Source organism: Lathamus discolor, chromosome 3 (genome assembly GCF_037157495.1).
Source record: "Lathamus discolor isolate bLatDis1 chromosome 3, bLatDis1.hap1, whole genome shotgun sequence".
NCBI classification, from domain to species: Eukaryota; Metazoa; Chordata; class Aves; order Psittaciformes; family Psittacidae; genus Lathamus; species Lathamus discolor.
This window is the reverse complement of record NC_088886.1, coordinates 44,163,871-44,181,506: the sequence shown is the minus strand read 5'-3', so window position 1 is coordinate 44,181,506 and position 17,636 is coordinate 44,163,871. Positions and strand designations below refer to the sequence as shown.

Below are 17,636 nucleotides of genomic sequence, written 5' to 3'. Positions count from 1 at the left end.
AGCTTTTGGTGAAAAAAACGTATTAAGTTGGTAATGAAAACAACCTAATATTGAATTGTTGGCTTTGCATATTGGCATGACAGTTGATCTTATCTGCTTAAAAAAAAAAAGACCTACTGTGAAAGTAGAGCAGTCATGTCTGTTAAAATAATCATATGTACTAAGGGCGTGGCGACGCTTATGCAACAAAAGAATTTTTGAAAACCCTATTGATTCAGGTACATTTTCGAGCTGGCTCTAAGCACTACTGAGCTAGCAGTTAAAACACACAAACAAAAACTGAGGCAGATTAGAGAAATGAAAAATATTTAAATTCTGGCATAAGCGGTTTCGTGTTTTGTGCGAAATATTAAATAAAGAAGAATATGCTTTAATGCTCATATTTTAACTACTGGCTTCAAGCATAAGCCTGCACTATTTCTTTTTATTTTAAGGTAGAAGGTCTTTAAAGAGAGAGATTGATATAGATGGCCCTGTCAGCTTAAACTGAGTATCAGGTCACTGAAGTGTGTTTTACTTCACATGAGAAAGGTTATGAAGTAAAAACTTAACAGCCTTAGGTACAAAAACCTGATTTTGAGCATTAAGAATAAAACAGAGTATTGCATTACTTACACCAACTTTTGTAATATATTCATTTCAGATTAATACTGGGCCAGAACCAGTTTCCTTGGCAACCAAATCCTTTTAAAAGGTGCAATAGTAGACATGTAAAAAGATGTTTTTCTCTTTAATAGCAATATCACAATGCAAATGGAAAATTTTGTTGTTGTTTCCTTTCAGTTCTAAGTGAGAATCTGATCTCATTTTGTGCTCCCATGCGACTATCATGTCTTAAACGATGCCATGTTTTTAAAGCTGTGCACAACAAAAACTGTTCTATTCCTGTTCTGCATTGGTTGTTTCCAGAAATATACCCTGGTTTCTTTTTTAAATTTAGCCTTGTCTTGCATGCAGGTCAAGGTTTGTACTGTGTGCATATAAAGCTATAGTTTCACTATCAAAAGCATAAAAGTATCACTGAAATATTTAGCAGCTGAGAAATTTAGGGAATCAGCAGTATGTTTAAACCCTCTTTCACCTTTGTTGAATTCAGCCATAGTAATGCTTAATAAACCTTTCTTTAAACAGTAGATCCATTCCGAAGTTCAGGTAAAGCACTGTGTTTAAGCATATTGGGAAAGAACTTCTGTCAGATCTTAAACAAGCCTTTAGAGAATAAGCTCGCTTGTGGTCTGCAGTATCTGCAGACCTTGCAGATTTTGCTAAACTTAAGTATTATAATTCCTTATTTCTATTTTTAGCTAGTATTTTTAACAGTATTAGTAAAGTGAAATCTTATGTGTACCACAGGTAACTGTTTACACAGAATCAGATGTTACTAAGTGTCTCCACTGAGCTTATAACATAGTGTATCTCCTTTGTACGTGACTTGAGAAATTCTCACTACTGCAATGAGACTTTTGCAGCAGGGTAGCCATTTTCCTTTCATGTCCTTTACTTTAAAATGACTAAGAATATTTTGCGTGTACGAAGACCCAGCACTGAAAATTAATGCAGAGGAGGTATTTACAAGCACAGCCAATTATCAGTAATAGCCTTGACAGTGTTGGTAATATCAAACTAATTCTCATTTATTTCTAAATATATCACTTCACTGCATTCCAAATACACAGAGTATAACTGTTCAGGAATATGACTTGTTGTCTATCTTGACGGCTAATGTTTGATAATAAAACCATTGATTCATTATGATGAGATTAGTTTGACACAGTGCAATATTCCTGTTCCACCTAAAGAAGCAGACCTGAAAATGTAATAAACAACATCTCTCAAGTGATATGTTAAAGTCTGCATTTTTTTCTGTAATTTGATTTATCTCCAGTAGCTTGCTTCTGCTGATTTTTTTTTTTTTTATTTGTCTGAAATGCTAATATGGAGTGTGCCATTACATGTAGCTATCAAAATTGCTTTTCTTGATTATTTCTTGTGTGGTTATTTTTAAAGGAAGTTGATGAGCAAATGCTATGTAGAAGCAATCTATTTATTGCCACTGATATTTATCTTTAGAAAAGACAGGGCACTTAGTGATAAACTGTTTTTATTACGTCTTTGTGTTCAAACATACCCACTCAAGGCATTAAAAAAAAACCAACGTGCCGCTCGGTTACATGAGCATGCTTCGCTATGGTGGGTTTAAATCCATTTGCAAATTTGCTCTTTTGTTAGGGGGTACAAGTCCTCTTGCATTTAATATGACTGAACTCAAGTGCTTTCGTGAGTCTGCAAAAACTCATTGGCACCCTGTGAACGGTAATTTCTTCTAGCTAAAGAAAGTGATGTATTTATTAAGGAAAGTGATGTATTTATTAAGGAAGTGATGTTTTTATTAAGGATGTATTTATTAAGGATGTATTATTATGTATTTATTACATACGTAAGTGATGTATTTATTAAGTGATGTATTTATTAAGTAATTTCTTCTAGCTAAAGAAAGTGATGTATTTATTAAGGAAGAGTCCAGTAATTAACAAGCTGTGTTCAGTTTACCTATTATACGTAGGTTGCTATATGTATTTTAATGATAGTTACATCTAGCTAATGCAGAGTGTCAGAATGTTACAGCCAGAGATGCTGTAAGAAATCGTCTGTAAACTTGATCCATTTTATTCTGTTTGGCTAAGGGGGCTAACCGGAGCACACAGGAGCAGGTGCAGTTTTTCACACCTCCAGCACAGGCTGCAAATGTTACTGTTAGGGGGGCTCAGTGGTTTGTTGTGGGGTTTGGGTTTTGGGGTTTCTGTTTTGTTTTGGGGGATTTTTTTTTTTGTCTTATCATAGAAACCTAATTGCTGATACAGTCCTCCCTTTTTTTAATCAAAATGTGTTTTTATCCATGCAAATACCATTTCTGCCTAACAGAAAATATATATAGAGCATGACTGAAAATGAAATCAAACTAAAAATCATTGTCAGATGCTATCCGACTTGCTTTTCAGTGACCTTTCTGATTAAGATTACTTCTGCCTCTAAACTTCATTTTGATTTGAAACTGCAGGTGTCTCAGTGTGAAACTATCTGTGTTCAGACAATATTTGTCAGCCTTTTAGACTCTGGTAGTCATGAATAGGTACCGGTTAACCCTTTGGGGGTATCTAGTGTCTGATGTACTTTGTCATGTGAATTGCTTTATTATGTTTTAAAAGGTGTGATTATGTTTAAGATTACACTTGAATTCTATTATTATTAAATTTAGAGATTCTTTAGCTTTGGTAAAATATTTTACCTCCAAGTATTCCTCCAAATGCAATGCTTAAGCTTCTCACTCACAGTCCTATTTCACAGTCATTTGTGATTATGACATTATTAGTATCTGAAGGAGTAATAATAGCTTAATGGAACTTTCTTTCATTCTGGCCCTTGTTATGGGCAGATGTGAGCTATAGAATACCTACTCAAATAAAGATATACTAAAAATGTACTTGGCTAAGCCACTACCAAAAAAAAAAAAAAATCAGCTCGCCTTCTTACATTTTAAAGCCAAAGTAATGGATCCTGCATTTCCTGTATAATGTTATTTATAAAAGTATGTGGTAGATTTGCAAATAGAAGATGGATCTATGTATTCTTAATTGCCCATTAGCTGAGTCATAAGGCCTTATCCGTAAGATTCTGCAGTTGCTTTATGGAACAATTTAATTTTGTTTAATATCTTTGGAACAAGCCCGGTAACGAGTAATTTTTACACTATGACACGAAAACCTTTTCCTAATGTTTGATACATAATAGCATAAACTCAGGATGTTTGACAATGGTGAATAATCATTTAAGCAGAGAGATGCAGGAAATGTATTCCAGAGAACACAAGCTGCCTAGAAATGTCATTATCACAGATACCGTGATGACACCTGTGACAAAAAAAAGACTAGAAGAGAAGTGGCAGAGTGAGAAAAGGAGAAAGGACAGGCCTTTGAAAGACTGAAAAAACAACCCAATGGAGGTTTTGAAAATAAAGAATAACTTGTAATTGGTTTCCACAGTTCCTGTGCAGTCAAGGGAGCTGGCTAGTGATGACAACTGTTTCTCTCTGTACCACGATTTGTTTTATAAACTGGCGAACTGTGAAGCTACTCTAAGAACGCACTTGTTTTCCACTGACTTTACCTTGTGAAACTCAGGGCCAGACTAACTGAGGAAGCTGTGAAGCCTCCGTTACTTGAAGTCTTATTAGGTAAATGTGTGAGGAATAATGTGGATACAGTTGCGATGGGGGAAGGGAAGTAAAGCCAAGGATTGGTTTTAATATAATTTTTCCAGTGACCCCAATGAAAAATTATTTTAAAATTGAAAACATCCTTATACTCTTGTCTTGAACATACTATGAAAAATTATGTCCAGTTTGCACTATTATGAGTTAAACCATAATAAAACAATGCAGGCAGCAGCAGTACTCACAATAGTTTGGTCAATGAAACTGTTTTACGGCTGGTGTGTTGTAAGCCTCTCAGATACAGATTTGGAGTCCTACAGTGCTCCAGGGAAAATGATGGGTTACACAGTGCATCTGGGAATTAGCACTTGTCTAATAATTTAGTCATTAAAATTGGTTTTTCTCCTTTGCAGGCTGGTACAAAGTAGCCACATGGTTCACAAAATCCCGGAGATGGTTTTGCTGAAAATACCTGTCGATACCACTTTTTAAAGACTACAACAGAAGAACAACCTGATTTTTGGGTGAGTAAATTTATGGGTTGATTATAGCAAGCTGAAATCTCTTTAAATTCACACAGAAATAATGCTAAAATATTTAACATTTTTAAACCACTGTATGACATGATTGTTCGTTCTCAGTTGAAGTTCGACCTTTTGCAAAATCATTTAGGAGCTGTTCTTGCTATGGTACCGCATTACTCTATTCTCATATGAATGCTGTTGGGGTTTTCCAGCTCCTACTGGATTTTTATTGCTATAGAGGTTGGAAAACCAAAATAAGTTAGAATAGATCTTTGCAACAGGTTGTAATAGGCTCCAGTGACCTGTAAAAACCAAAAGTACCGGCAGGCAAGCAAACCTCCTGAGTTTTGCCAGAATGCTAACTCTGAACCGCAGTCACTGGTGTTCATTATAAAACTGTGCCATACAGTAGAGGAGCTCCCTCAGTGCCAATGCCCGTTTCTAATATTGTTGTTCTAATTAAGCTGCACATAGTTCATTTAATCTCTACCTTTATAAATTATTGTAATCGGGTAGTAAAAAACCTCTTGAACTGTAATCTGCAATAGATTCAAGTATAGTATTGTGATAAATAATCAAGACAAAGAATAATCAAAACAAGAATTTCCCACTTCGCATTGCTTTTCCAAAAACTGGCAGTTTCCTTCTTATCATGAACGTGCAATAACAATCTCTGTTAAAATAAGTATGTCTGGTACCTTCCTGGTTAAACTAAGCGTCTGGTATCTGTGCTTTATATTTGAGATGAGTATGTATTGAATGAAAGAATTGGTGTTGTCTTGATTAACTTACTAACTTTGAACCATTCTTTGTACTATAATTTCTGTTACAGAAAGGGAGTGGTTTTATTCATTTCAGTAGCACTACTTCCACAAATTCTGCAGGAAAGTTTGCTGCATCAGTCATTAGTGGTGTGCTATCTCCAAGTAGAAATAATTCATTAAGGGTACCAGACAAAACGTAAGATAAGGAACCAAATTAAAACAAAACAAACAAAAACCCCACTCCAACACAAAACCCCAAAACTAAACAAAAACCTTCATCAATTCTTAGAATATCTCAATGCTTTCTGTATCTAAGTTTCCTTTTAATACAGAGTGTTGTATGATGCAGAAAATGGTAATGAATTTTCAGAGACAATAAGATGGCATTGGTGGCTTACACTAATCAGCGAAACATTATCAGCGATAAATTCAGGTTACCTGGATTTACAGAAGCAATGGGCTACAAAATCTGAGTGGTACCTATTTTAAGTAAATTACTATAGAATACTTGCTCAGTATATTTTAGGTAGAATACTGGGCCATAACCTGTTTCCTTGGCAACCACATAGGAATAAAAGGTACATTAGCAAAGCTGCAGATGTGTGTCAGTGAATGCTTATTAAGCAGCCCAATGCATTTACATACCATGTGCTCGCAATAATGCATGCATCTTGAAAATCACCATATAAAAAGATTTCTGGGCATGGCCCAATGTGGATCCTTACTACTCTAAGGTTTTGACTTAACCCCCCCATCTTTTCAATGGAAATATCTCTTGTGATTTTTTCTTTAAACTGGACTTGCAGTAACTAGACAGTATCAGCAAGGTAGACTAGGTCTGCAAATTGAAACCTTCCTTCAAGATTCTGAATACTTACAGCACTACTTTAAGACAACAGAATATGGATTGAAATGAGGGGTAGGGCTTGGGCTGGGCTGCTCAGGTCAGCACAAAAGGGAGCACAAGAATATTTAAAGAGCATACAGCTGAAGCTGTGTGTCCAGTCAGTCACCAAAATAAACAGCCATGCTAGAGTGATGATTCACAGTAACAGCTATCACTTGTGCATTGGTTTTGGCATGCTGAAGTTTACCGATCTTACAGCAATGGCATAAATACGTTTTGCAATATTTTAAGGAATACTGCAGAACAGTGACAGCCAGCTGAAGGCTTGAAGACCAATTCTAGCTTTCAAAATGGTGGTGTCCAGTCATCCAGCAGACCAACTAAACCAGGTGCTTCCAGGGCAATGGACTTAGCTCTACTTTGAGTCTAGCATGATTTGCTACATCAGCTGTAGCAAAGGGCAAGAACGGCTGCACTGGCCTGGCCACCAGCACACCACATGGAGAAAAACAGTGGCCCCTAAGCATGCCACTTGGCTGCTGCTCTTGTGGATGGTGGCTCAGATGTCCAAAGGATGCTTCCTCTGAAAATTGGAACACGGGAGGCTGGGTTTGACTACTTTATTTTTTTTTTTCTCGTAACTGAATGGGCAATGGAATACCACCTAGTAATTTGCCAAAAAATGAACAAAAATTACATTTAATTTGCTAGTTTTGTCCAAAGCTATTTGAGTATATAAATTAGTACTTTTGACAAGTCAACAACAGAAAAATATCTGCTGTTGTCACTCTGTAAACATAGCTTCATGAGCGCAATTGATCTGTGCTTGCAACGGACTCTGGTAAGTCCTAGAAGTGTAGGAGGCTGGAAAGTGGCTTGTCAGCAGCACAGGAAAAAAAAACCTTAAAGACTTAAATGGCAAATAATACTGAGATTGTTCAGAGATAACAAGATGTAAAGTCAGCTACTTCTTAGAGCACTACAATGTAAGCTTTTATGTTTTGTGCAAAAGAAGAGTTTGGATTTATGTCAATCATTGCTGTTGCTTCATTTTCTTTTTTAGACTGGTGGAGAGACAATGGTATAGTTATAACTTTAAAAATTCCTTGTATGTGTTCTGTTTAGTGCTAATGGAACTTAGATTAGGCCACACCTTAACGGTAACAAGGCAACATACTTTGGTGAAAGACTTCTTGGTGCACATGCACAGCTTGTAGTTTAAGACAAATGGGTTCTGCTGGGCTCCTATTAAGCAAACCTGGAGGACTAGGCAAGTGCTCCAGGTCTCCATAACTGTGCTCCTTCTCCCTTCCTCCCCCTCCACTTAATGCTTGAGAAAGAGGAGGAGGATTACAGAAAGGAGCTTTGGCTTGCTTATGTAGCAGAAAGAGGAGTGAAGACACTTTGGGCTGCTTGGTCCTTCTCGTGCCCCACTTTGGAGTGAAGTGTTGTTGGTCTGCCTGATGAGTGAAGAGCTGGTTTACTCCTCAGCACCATCACTGGTTGCTTTGACCTCAGCAGGGAGTGTAGTGAAGAAGACAGTCCATCCAAATGTTTTTCTTGTGGATAGGCTGGCCTGCTCTATGCACTGAGAAGCAAACCAGTCAAGCCCTAGCCAAAATAGTGTCACTCATTAGGAATTTGCAAGATTGGGTAATGCTATATACATTGTTTCCTGCTGTTGTTAAAGAACTGAAATTGCTTCATTAGAAAGGAAGTTTGGAACATTTTTTTTCCTAGTGTGAAACACTCTAAAGGAAAGAATGCCCTGTGCCCTAAATTGCAGAAGTGAGATAAGACTTCAGCAAAGCATCCAAACACCACCACCTCAGTAACCCTGGAACTAGTTTATACATTTTAAAGAAGTGAGTTTGCTGACAATTTTCTCTATGCCTTGCAATTTTACTGCATAAGAAATAATCCACTGCTAAACTGCTTGTATTCCTGTTTAATAGGAACATACTTGTGTGATGTTATGTGCAATCATTTAAATGTTTAATTAGAACTGGTACATATACACTAGCAAGATGGCTAAATTTAAAGTATGTAATGTGTATTGTGGCTTACACCCTTAAATCAGCACTGCAGATGCAGATAAATCTTGTCTGATTTCTCACAGAGGCCAATGTAGTCCATTGACATAGCTCTGACTGCAGCACCAGTTCCTCCATTTTCTTTGTGTGCAATTGGCTTTACGTAAAACAGTATGAGAACATAAAATCTTGGGTGCAGCCAAGATGGCTTTATATCTTCTGATGAATGTTTTTAATACACAAGGAGCTGTGAATTCCAAATAGCTCAAATTATATATTTATATATATATGGAAATTAGTTAACTTCAATTACAGTACTAGTCACAAAATTCTTTTTTTAGTGGATGAGCTGAAGTTTTCTTAAGAAAGCACCCTGTATATTGAAAGGAAAAAAAAAGTGAGTTTTCCCCAAATCTGTTATATTATCTAGATATTAAAGACTGCCAGAACAGTAAATGGTCAAGTAGAAATAAATGTCTGTAGAGGGGATCTGCTATACAAATGACGGTTATGCATCTGATTTTCAAAGCAATTTAAAATAACTGATTTTAAGATTTAGGGGAAATTCATAAGCTAATCTTCCTTAAATTTGTTTCATGTAGTCTAAGAACATGGTTATATTTATTGTTATTCAGTATTGCATTCCTTTCTTTTAAAGAATTACAAGAGGTTTAATTTAATCCATATTATTGTTACTGACAACACATTTATCAGAAATAGTACTTACGGTACTTGTGTCAGTAATCTTAACACGTATTAATACCTATATGTGCACGTAAAACAGTAGTAAAGAAACAATAGTAAATAAAGAATAGACAAAGTCCAAAATCAAAAGTAACCTATATATGAGTATGAAATTGTTATGTAGGTTGGAATAAAAAAGATGGTTGTGAAAATTCTGAGATGCACTTTGCTTCTGCAGTCAGTACCACTGTGTTCAACTGTTCCACCTCCCATAGCTGTTGGTAAATGGCTACTGGTAAGAACAGCTCAGTCTGAAAACACAAAACTTAATTTTGGTAGCAGAAAGCCCTAAGTTAAAAAGATACTCACTGCCCCAGTGGGTAAACGTATTTACAAGAATAGGAGTGATCCAGAAGCAGTAATTAATTTCTCCACAAAGATGTTCAGCATTTCCAAGGTGATCTTTTAATGCAGATTGTTTAAAATAAGAAGAGGAATGTACAGGTCAGTCACTGAAATCACAATTTCCTGACAAGAACAAATTTATTTCTGTATCTTTCAAACAACCAGTAAAGCATATGATAGTTGCAAGGCAGAATGCTGGAAAAAACACCTCCCCTCCTTGTACTAGATTACATATTTTATGTTGCTATTAAATAGCTTCCTCAGATGGTAAGGAGCATTTATCACGAAGGGGCTTTAGCAAATGTCTAACTTCCAGAGCCATCAAGTGTGACACTGATGAAACAGTTCATGCTTATGGATTTTATTTGTTCCTAAATTCAGTCTGTTCCTACTATTCAGTGCTGCTAATGCGCAGGCCTAATATTTGAAAACAAGTAACTGTCCAATAAAATCTTACACACAATAGCTTGTGAAAACAGATTTTCAGATTTCTGCCCAGGTTAGCCTTGGGCAAAATTAAAACCTTCCATCAAGCTTTAAAACAAAAGCAAATTGTCCTTTTTTTTTTTTTTTTTTCCACACAAAATGTTTTCCACCTGTCTCAAAGGCCTGTTTTTCCTCTCTGCTTCATGATTCCACATACAGGGAAAGCAGGTTGTGCTGACTGCTTATGAAGAGCAGAGAGAATGAGAATGTATAGGAAGCCTGTACCAAATATATTGGTGCATATGGCTAAACGAAATCACACTACTTCCTTTTTTATCCATGGAAGCTATTTGTTAGTGCTTATGAAGCACTAATAGCACTGTTGCACTTGTTTCCTGAGGCAGTAAATCCGTAGAAACCAAAATTGGAGAATAAGACTACTATGTAAAGCAAACATCTTCATGCTACTGTGAAAGTTTCCGTATATGCTTTAAAAAAAGAATTGATCGGGTATGGAAAATAAGGTAAATGTGGCTATACTTCACTAACTAAATGGAATTAATTACAGATGTTATTTTTACAGTATTTAATCTTTGTTTTTAGCGGTCACTTGCAAGAGTTACGCTGAGAGCTATGTACCTCCGTAAATGTTTTATTCTTACGGTAAACGCTGTGAAGGAGAGCAGAACATTGCAAGTCCTGTAGCGTAAGAGGATTTCTAAATGATGGCCATGGAGCAGGAGTCTGGATACAGGCACCGCTGCATTTCCTCGTCTTTCTAAGTTTACGGCCCTTGCGTGTAAACAACTTGGCTGATACGCCGAATATCCCAGCAGGCCGTGTTAAATAAGCACAGAACGTCTGCCGTGCGATAAACGCACGGGAAATAGCGTCGCGGTCAGCACGGGCCGCGGGGAGGCCGGGGCGGCGGGCCCGGGCCTCTGCGCTCCCCCGGCATCACCACAGCAAAATGGCGGCCGCGCCGTGCTGCCGCCCTCCGCGGGCCCCGCGCTGCGGCGCGCCTGCCGGGCGCCACGGGCCGCGCGCCGCCGGGAAGATGGCACCTGTCACGTCACAGCGCGCCCGGGCACCCAGCGCGCCGTCCCGCTGAGCCGCTGCTTCCTCCTCCTCCTCCTCCTCCTCCTCCTCCTCCGCCCGGCCAGAGGAAACCCCAGGGGCATGGTTTTAGCCGCCAGGTAGCTCAGAAACAGTGAGTTGTGCTGCATTCGAGCGCGCAGTTGCGTAAGCGTGTTTGTTACTGCTGGGGAGAAATCGTGCTGCAGGTTAATACGCGTTGCTTCCTCGGCTAGAGATTTAATTTAGTCCAGAGCGCAGTTACTGCCCATAAACAGGAAGTGTCTTCACGTTATCTGCCGCTGACGCGTTGCCAAATGTTTCATGTCTCGAGGGGCTCCGTGTTAAGACAGACTAATGTCCTGACGTTAACATGTCGCACCAGGAGCTTGTTTTATGTAACTCGAGCAGGGCTGCGGGACAGCGGCAGTTCACGTTTAATGTCGTTGTAAAAGCCTTCATGTCGTATCTTGATTTAATGAGAAAAGGAGACGGGGCTTCTGCTGCGCGCGTCCAGCTCCACCGTGTGGGCGAACGGTGCGAGGGAGCCCCTGCCTGCTTCTGCCACCTCCTGCAGCTCCCGGCCTGCTCCTGCCGGTTCCAGCCTCCCCCTGCCCACCTCCTCCTGCCTGCCCTCGGACAGGGTCACTGCCAGGCAGGAGGTGGACAAAAGGACGAAACGTTTTGATATCGGAAAGAACCGGATGTGCAGTGGGAAATGTTACGGCTGTTTACAATTATTTTTAGAGCCAGATCAGTTACGGAGTGCCTTGTCTTTGGGCTGAGATGGGACTTGCTTTGGTTTTTCGAAGTGGGAAACGCCGTGTAAGAAAAAGCACTAGTCTGCTCTAAGTGCCAGTAAGGTTTTAAAGGCTGTTTTTCATGTGATGAGAAATGATCACAGTGTAAAACTAGGAAGTGGGAGAAGGAATTAGGGATGCTGATAATAGGAAAGAATTACAACTCGGAAAGAATGGTTGATCTGGTGGCTTCAGAGGTCTGCTAATATGAACATAGTATTTGTTAAATTTCACCACCTCAGTGTTTTGGGCAACATTTATAAATAATACTAACTTTTCTTCCATAACTATATTATAAAAAGCATACAGAAGAATAGTAACATTCCAATGTCTCAATTAAAAGTTAGAGGAAACGGCGTGAGGCTGAAAAAAATGCTTTGAAGTCGATAATGCTTATGAGGCTATAACAAATAGAAAAGGTAAGTGTCCTGCATTAACAGGGAAGAATGCAAGCAGTGAGAGTCTAGAAGAGAAAAAATGTAAGCGTACTTGTAGAATCAACGTGGCGCTACTAAGGCTGGAGCACTAACCTACGTGCCAGTGCAAGCTATTAATCGTTAAAACTTAATAGACATCATTACAACTTCCCTACATGCCCAAGGTTATAAGGAGACTGACAGGAGGCTGGTCAAGGCGCTCCTGTGTAGCCATAGTGTCTGGATGGGACTGTGGAAATGATTCCATAAAAAAACCTGAGCTACCATCATAAAAACCATGACTGGACAGTAGCTTTCTGGGTGGGCAAGAACTGGGATAGTAGAACTGGGGGGGGGGGGGGGTTTGTTCTGTTTCAGAACACTTGGTTTTGTTCTGTTTCTGGTTTGTTTATGATGTCTAGCCCTTTTTCTGCTCTAGAACAAAATATTGCTCTTCAGGAAGGGGAACTATAGGGCCAGAAACAAAACGGAGATATCCTTCAAAGTATGTTACTAGAGTGGAATGAGACTGAAAAAGTATGAAACTGAAATTATAAAAATTATGGAGTGAACGTGTTTCCATAGTGTAATGCTCTAAGTACCAGAAAGTATTAGCATCTTTAAAATCCCAGTAAAAGCAAATTGAATAAGAGAACAGGGAGATTAAGTATCTCGCTGGTTTTTATTTTGCCTGGGTACTAGCAACTGGCCCTAATGGTTCTGGGGTTTTTTTCTGTTAGTGCTACTAGCTTGTATTTCAAATTTAGGTGACTGAAGTGGAATAAAAGAATCTCTTCTCATATGTAAGGGGGTAGACTTGCCTGGCAGTGCATTTCAGGAGTTTAGCAGAAGTTAATAACAATATTCCTAGATTGCAATGATTATATTTGGTAGTAAAAAGAAAAATCATGCTACTTGATAGTCATTGACTGGCAAAACTTCCTGTAATGCCTACTTCAAAGGAATATTAATATAAAAAATAATAGTAGCTTCTTCTGCAGTGTCCATGTAGAGCTGGCTGCTATAATATTTACAATTAGCGGTGTCATCTGTGAGGTATTAAGTAGTTGAATTTGTGTTTAGATACATCAGTCTCTGATCTTTCCACTAACTTTTAATGTTACTTATTTTCACTTGGCCTGGAGCAGTATTCTGTTGATGTCAGCAGAGGTAACATTATAGTTTAATCACCCTACTGACCATTATACATAAGTTTCATATGAATGTTTAAATCTTATTTCCCAAAGTGATTCAACAAGTTGTCATTAAAAGTTAAGTCTGTTACAGTTTTCATGGAATACCTCCAAATAGTAAGATAACTCCCACTCAAAAGTTCTGCTGTTCAGAAGCTAGTTATTTATAGGTGCACCAAAGACTATTAAGTTATACTACAAAAGTACTTCTCAGATTCTGAAGAAATTATTTATGTCTTGATTGAGAGTTAAAAGTATCAAAATAACACACTTTGCATGCAAAAGGCTTACTAGACTGAAGAGTTTCATGTTTGACCATTAACAGATCAAATGGTATTAACATGTTTTGGGCAACATTTATAAATAATACTAAAATTTATTCCATAAGTATATTATAAAAACCATACAAAGGAATAGTAACATTCCAATGTACTTTTCAGTGTTTTAATTAAAAATATTTAATAATAATGATACATCTGTAAAATCTTATCTCTGTGTATCTCGGTCTTAGTAGAGTTCCCTTTGAAACTGAAGAGCAGGTTTTCCTTTTGCAGCATGAACTGCAAATGGAATGTAAATATTCTTAAAGTATTTCATTTATCTGTGTTCTAGGTAGAGCATTTTGATTTTACAGAATTTTAGAGGCACATTTTTCATGAATGCAAGAAACAGGACAAGTAAAATAAAAGGTAGTAGAGAATCATTAGACTTATGAATAAATGGACTTTTGGGGGAATGCAGAGGTTGAGATAGAGAAGCAAAAAGTATTGGCTCTGAAAATCAATTTGTTCTGGAATTTTTCTGTTTAACTTTCCAATTAGATATATAGCAGATGTTTAGCACACAGGAAAAAAAATAAAATCCAAATAGCAAATGATAGCTTTTGCCACTTTTACACAAGGAATCTAGTTGGTTTTACTGAGCATGCCCGAATAACCAGGACTACAAAAACTGGCAATCTATGTACATGCGAGTAGAAACTGAAAATTCACTTTTCCTCTCAGGAGGATAAATTTTGAAATAACTAGTTGAATAAGATGACTTCTACTAAAACCACTTGGATTTGTAGGCCTCGCTTATAAATGCCTCTTAGTATAGTAGTAGTCTGATACATTTAGCAAATAGCATGTCAGATGCTGTGTCCTTGAGCTAAAACCAGCTGTCTCCAATAAAGAAAAAGAAAAAACAGAGGGAAGTTCCTGTGGGGCAGTTCACTGGGAGGTAGAGTTGACATAATTTATTTCCTATACTCAGGAAATAACTCTATCAATAGCTCCTGTTGTGAAATCTTTTTGAAGTCTGACAGTTGGTTTCTAGTACATCACATGAGCAAGTCAGATGTAATCTCAGACATTGTCAATGAGAAAAAAGAATCAATTATGGGATAGTGGCTGCTTGCCTGAAGAAAAGTGTTCTTTTCAGTATTCTTTCTGTGGAAGACTTGATGTGCTAGAAGCTATCCATGATTACATATGCGTTTTCAGATACCAAACCTAAACGAATAGCTGTTCCTAATTTCTGTGAATTTCAGGTTATTATTCCAAATTAATATATCTTATTTTAAGCTAAATAAGTGTAATAAATGATAAACTATGGTATTAAGATTTAAAGGCACAAAACAATGCAGCTAGATTTACAGATGCTGTGAGTGACCAGATCATCAAAATAATGCATTTCAACATTTCTATTGCAGTTATACTGATGAATTAATTTCTTGACATTCATGGCATATACAAACATCAGGGGTTTTTTTTTTCTTTGGTGGGGTTTTTTTGTTGTTTTGTTTTGTTTTTTTTTTTGTGAAACACAGTTTTGATTTTTCTGAATTCTGTGCATTGGAAAATTTCAGCCATTAAACTGTGTTAGAAATTTTGGCCATTTGCATAGACAAGACCTTCCTGATCGAACTGGTGGCCATGCTGCAGGATATAAATTTTACCTCCAAGGTTAATCCATAATGTAACAAATCACTGTCTTTTTTTTTTTATAGTACATTGTGTTTGTCTTGGTTGTCAGCTTTTTGTATAATTTGCAGTGAAGTACTTGGTGGATTTGTGGTAAAATGTCCAAAACATAACTAAATTAGCTAGAGCAAGGGTGCATGTCCCAGATTATTTACTTGGTGATAAAAACCCTCTTTTCAAGAACTGATTGCTTCCAAATAGCTTGAAAGGGTGAGAGAGCCAATGCGTTCTAAATGGCCATTGCTGCTTGCTTAGTGAAACCTTTATTTCACCACCAAACCCATCTTAATAAATGTATTGGCATTTTTTAGTGGAAACTATTTGAGGATAAAGGTCATAATAAAAATTTTCGAGATTAACACTGAAGTTTGTAGCAGTAGGTGGAATGTTTAGAAGGTATTTCTAATTTAGTAGAGCTACACTGTGGTACTATTTTTACCTGTCTTACAAAGAGTCTGTAGTTGGTAATTTTCTTTAAGGTGCATTTCAGTTCCACAGGTTGAGAGAAAAGGGTCTTTAATAAATATGCAATTTTTTTTTTTACAGTAGTGACTGATAATTATCAGTAGCACAACTATGTCTTCGTTATTTGAAGTCAGAAATGGGCAGTAGTAGTTGAAAACATTACTCAGAGACGGGGAAAAAAAGGAACAAACCTCATTATATGGGTTACATGGTACAGCTCTGAATTTGAACAAAACAAAAAAATCAGCTGGTTAAGTCAGAGATTTTCTCCAGATACATACTGTTAAAGTCATCCTTTTTTCAGTCTATTTTTCATTCATATTCTACGTATTTTATCTCAATTTAAAAAAAAGCAGTATATTCATACAGTAACAGCCTGGCTAATCTAAACATTTTTTTGTCAGCATTAAACCTCATTATTATAAATTGGCAGGGTTTTTTTTATGGTATTTACTATTGCAATTAATCTTATTATTTGGTAGAAATTAGGAGCACACTGTCAAATTACAAAGTATGAGCGCTATAAGTCTAAACTATAAGAAAAAACGTTACTTTCTACTTGTTTTACAGAATTTATAAATTCAGTTACTTAGAATTTTCAAAGTGTAAACTAATAAAATTTAATCAATATTTAAAAATAATATAGTTTACGTTAATTGCGTTATGCATACTCCCCTCTTTCTTACAAAATGGTGTTGCTTGTACGTTGGTTTGTTTACAGAGCCTTATCCTGTACCAAATTTAATTGCATGGGATCTCTGATGCCTGTTTTAAATATCAGCTTAATAAGGAGATTAAATGTAGTTGTGTTGTAAAATCATTGTCTGACAAACAGCGCCAGAAAACAAAGTCCTCAGTATCCACAGAACCACAGCAATTCGGCCTTCCCCATAATGTCTACCGAATACCTCAACTGCGTGCTGGGGTAACTACCTCAAGGGTTCAGTGAGTGACTCACGGTGAACCTGAGCAGATGTGCCCGCTGGCCCAACAGAAAGAAAGCTGGTGGCAGCGGTCCCCAGTGAAAAGCACCAGTGGGTGACAGACTCGGGTGGAAACAGAGAAGATCCTCTGCCGCCTGCTGAGGAGATACTAGTGTTCCTATGTCCTTGATCTGTATATAATTACCTTTAGTATTATTGGCACAAGTGAACCTAAGATGACTTCAAGCTGAAATGCTGTGGCAAAATTTTACTCAAAATGTAGCGGTTAATAGATTAAATATATACACAAAATAATGTAACTATAAACTTCATCTGTAATTGAAACGGTGAAGTACTGAGGCTTGAACAATAGGCCCTGAACCAAAGTTGACCTCTAGGTGAGTCTTACAACCCAACAATATATATATATATAATATGCATAGTATTGATCACTGCATTATCTGTCTATTTTAGTATGAATATATATATTTTGAAGGCAATATATAAAAGCTTTGTTGTAATGCTTATTGTGTAATAGTAACCAGCAGAATGATCCTCCTTTATTTAGAGACATGTTGCAAGGCCGTGAAATCAGACGTCTGGCCTTGTTGAGAAATATGTGGTCAAAGCTAAAATAGATAGATACGCTCCCTTGGCTCCTCCTTGAGCCGTGGCCTGGCTTGGGCAGAATCCAGCGGGGAGGGTGACACCAGATGTTTCCGCACTTGATGTTTTGCAAGATGTTTATTCAACTATATAAAAGCTGGACCCTCTTGCAGTGACTTTGGAGACCTCACCTACAAGTGGATGTGGTGCATAGGACCTCCCAGCTCCCAGGACAGGTTCTCCAAATCCTCGCTGCAACTGGGGCTCCCCAGTGATTGCGGATCTGGGTGATGGTAAAATGT

General features: G+C 37.5%; 1 protein-coding gene across 5 annotated transcripts in view; it reads left to right on the top strand.

Moving 5' to 3' along the window:
* ZBTB38 (zinc finger and BTB domain containing 38) overlaps positions 1–17,636 on the top strand; it is a 32,892-nt gene that overhangs the window by 9,032 nt on the left and 6,224 nt on the right. The window contains exon 2 of one of the 5 annotated variants that reach the window (XM_065674944.1): positions 4,624–4,734. The gene's annotated coding sequence lies outside the window, so the exon portion shown is untranslated. Of the gene's footprint in view, positions 1–4,623; positions 4,735–10,865; positions 11,104–11,156; positions 11,177–17,525; positions 17,635–17,636 lie in introns of those variants that run through there. The other 4 variants (XM_065674945.1, XM_065674948.1, XM_065674947.1 and 1 more) reach the window with 4 other exon arrangements.